At 41.7% G+C, this 3,816-nt stretch overlaps 1 long non-coding RNA gene across 1 annotated transcript; it reads left to right on the forward strand.

Annotated features, from left to right (window-relative positions):
• Positions 1 to 6: 6 nt before the first annotated feature.
• On the forward strand, positions 7 to 2,892 carry LOC104945401 (uncharacterized). The gene is made up of 3 exons (XR_798337.1): positions 7 to 610; positions 696 to 833; positions 2,733 to 2,892. It is a non-coding gene; the product is annotated as an uncharacterized lncRNA (long non-coding RNA).
• The last annotated feature ends 924 nt before the right edge of the window (positions 2,893 to 3,816 follow it).

The following is a 3,816-nucleotide window of genomic DNA, read 5'->3' on the forward strand; positions in this document are numbered from 1 at the left end:
ATTTGTTTTAATTGTTTGTATCAGATGGTCATGAATGTTCTTATTTTCTTCAATTTTCAGAGAGAAATGTTGGGTGAAATCATTGGTTTGAAGAGTGAGTTGGAGAGCACATTTGGCTACCTACCTACAAAAAGCTGAGGTAGAAATTCAGTCCAAAACACAGCAGCTTGAAGGATATGAACAAGAAATTAATCAACAGAAAGATCTATATAGCATTTTGATAAGAGGCAAATCAACAATGGATGCAAGAAGCTAAACCTCTTTTGCATCTGCTTTCTCATTTTATATAGCAAGCACTGAAGAATTTTCATTCACCATCAACAAGCGACATCAACATAGATTGTGATATCTTTAAGGCTAGAATGTAACCCTTAATTGTTATAGTGTCGTTTTGCTTTGGACATGCTGTGTTACAGAAGCAAAACAACAAAGAATACAGTATGTGACTGTCTAGCCCGATATCTTGAAAATATTGGGTTTCTTTCGGGCCATCTGTCGAACCTTCTGTTGTTTTCTCTTGTCAGATGGTAACCAGTGTTTGGAGGGAAGCAGGAAAAGAAGCAGGAAGAAGTCAGTGGAAGAAGAGACTACCTGGGACTCCTACAGCGAGGTAAGACACACACAACTTACATAGAGGAAGTGTGTAAAAAAGCGATTTCTTGGAGAATTAATCCACTGTGTGTCTTTGTTTCCAGGAGAAAGCTGCAGGAGCGCCTCAGTTGAGTTTGAGGCAGACGCCCCGACCCAGGACGATCTTCCAGGCCGGTCTGAAGCCACACACACACAACAAACCTCGCAGACAGAGCCGCAAACAGGAGCACATCATGTTACTGGTAAACACACACACACAAACCGTTTTCTGTTCTCCCCACATTAAATATTTCCATTTCCAAAGGCTGTGATGTTTATTTTAAAACACATTTTTAGTAAGCTACATTTCCTGCTTGTTTGTGCTTCCAAATGTGTAAATAATCGGCTTCCTGCTCATCAGCCAGGATAAACACAAACATGTTATTTTGACCCTTCATGCTTGCTGTAGTTACTGGTGCTTTTGCAAAGCAGTGGGAAAAAAAGGGTTTCAACAGTTCAATTTTGTTTTTTATTTCCCCACATCGTGGTGTAAACAAGAGGAATGTGTCCAAATCTATTGAATAGGGCTGAAAAAACCAATAAATCTTCCTTTTAAACCCTTGCACATTTAAACTGTAAACACATTACAGTAAAAAAACTTGGCTGTGTGTTTTCCTTTATTTATTGTTAATTGCCAGTAACTCCTCTTATATGAAATCTGATATATTTTAATATGGTTTTGGACTGTATTTGATTACACATTTAAAACGCTCTTGATAACAGCTGGAGGGCAAACCTTTTACTTGTAAGTATTCTGGGTGTTTCTCAATCTCGAGTAAAGCTGCTCCAGAGCCACTAGTGCAAACATACTACGTCATCGAGTGCCGCCGAAGTACTGTTCCAATGTCCAGCATACTTGGAATCCTACCGAGCCGGGCGTAAGTTTGGAGAAATTTCGAGGCTGCACATGTGTAGACTCCGCGGTCTTAAAATCCCCACAATGCTTTGCGCACGGACCAATTTCCCCAAATCTGTGGCGGAAAATGTAAGGCGGGGCCTCTCATATGACGCACACCTGCACACTTGCTCGCCTGTTCCACTCTTCGTTTTCCGAATGCCAGGAAGGATTCTTGCCTCGCTTCTGAAGCAAGTGACTCGGAAGACATGCGCTACCAAGCAAGCGTACTCGAGATTGAGAAACACCCACTCTCTCTGTGTCAATCCATTTGATGCCATACTGATGCCCTGGTTAGATGCAGATACAACACAGAGTTGAAAGCAAGAACTGAAATCACCTTTGAAGAAGCTGCCGTGTTTAAAAGGGCAGATTACGAGTGTGTGTGTGTCTTTCTGTGTGTGGCCAATATTTGATCTGTGTTTGCTGTAGCTTGTCGTCAGGTGTAAAGTGCTTCTGACACACTAAAGCTGTTATTTCTCTGTCATTGGGCAAACATTCCATACAAATCTTTCATTTTGTTATTCAAGTGGCACTTTTTTGGAAGAGGCAAATTAACCAACAGAATTTTTTTTAAATACAGTCCTGTTAATGCAGCTCTTCTTCTTGCAGTAACAGCAACCTGTACAAGTACTACTCGTTCTTTTCAAACCTCTTTAAAGTGACACACTGTGATTAGCTAGCTTCAATATCAGCATTAAAAAATATGTAAAGAACATGTTGCTAATAGTTTAGCTCGCTGCTTAGCCGGTTCTGGTTTGAAAAGTTGCTAATAGTTTAGCCTCATTTTAACTTTAGCCGTGAGCTAGCAGCAACCGTTAGCCGATGCTTCAGTTAGCATGAGGCGTATTTGTACTTGACTGACCTTTTTGAGCCACGCTTGAATTAGTTGGTCTTCCTTTTTTATGCTTAGTACAGTTAGTGAGGGCAACTACAATGCTGGAATAGCAGCTTTTCCACCAATTATTAGAGTTTTGTAAAAGCCTGAAAAATGTGCCAGGAGAGGAGTTGAAGAAGTCTAGTAGCATGCTGAAGGTTTATTATAGAATATTTGCCAAATGACTCCCAAAAGAATACTGCTTACCACGGCTTTAAAAGCTCAGGGAAATTATATCTGAAAAGAAAAGTAGCTTTCATGTCTTTCTCTATCTTTCGCTCTCATTCCTTTAAGTCTAATAAACCTCTCTTTTATGTCTCCCTTTGTCAGTCTGGAAGGGCTGGAGGTGTTGGAAGTGTTCCCCGGGTGGCTGCGGTTGTATCCGGCAGCGTTCCTAATACCCCCCATATGGAGCTGATGGAGCAAAACTCCAAGGACTCGGCTCAGAGCATCAGCACCTCGTCCAGCTCTGAGATCCAGCCAGAGTACAATGTAAGATCTGTGAGAGAGAGAGAGAGAGAGTTTGCAGGGGGAAGGACGGGGGGTTAGATTCAGATAACAGAACTAGAATCTAAACTCATAGGGGCAGATAGAGGTATTTGAAGATCTTCAAAGAACTGGATAGAAAACCCACACAACATGGGTGTCTGCACTGAAGGTGTTTAACATATCCTACAAAGCAGTTTTGAAAGCAACACTGCGAATAGTTGAGTTTATAGGTTTTGAAATCACTATTTATTAGATAAGAAGCAAAACATGTTCCCAAATAACTTGGTTCTAGTTGAAGTATATGTGTATGCCCAGTGCTTTCTGCATCAGTAGATTTGAGGTTTTATGTTTAATTTTCCTGCACATTTCAGCCAATTGTTAGCAATTGTGGTATCTTAAGTGTTTGTTGTTTTGAAAGGCTACATAGTCATCTTAGAGTTGGCTGCTAAATTCTTCTTTTAGGTAGCGCTCCTGCAACATGGTTTATATTAAAGAGCATTTACTCCGAAGTCTGAAGTAATGCCATGGACAGGATTAAGGTATTCTCTTAAATAATACAGTAAAGTGCAGCCTTTCTGAGCACTTTCTTTACTTGAAGCACTCCTGTGAAGGCTTAAGGACCGCCAAAGGGAAAGAGAAGGAGAGAGAGAGAGAGAGAGAGAGGACAGCTGTGTTGAAGCAGGAGAGGCAGCATCTTTTAGAAAGGGGAAGTGGAGGTTTGGCAGTGATAGAAAGAGGGGAAAGTGAACTCCCCTCTCAGATCTCAGAGCCTCCTCCACCTGGCCTTGTGTTGGTGCAGGTGGCCCCACACCCACACACACACACACACACACACACACACACACACACACACACACACACACACACACACACACACACACACACACACACACACACACACCACACACACACGACGACGACGACG

This window comes from Notothenia coriiceps, unplaced genomic scaffold (assembly GCF_000735185.1).
Source record: "Notothenia coriiceps isolate Sejong01 unplaced genomic scaffold, NC01 NC01_scaffold00009639, whole genome shotgun sequence".
NCBI lineage: Eukaryota > Metazoa > Chordata > Actinopteri > Perciformes > Nototheniidae > Notothenia > Notothenia coriiceps.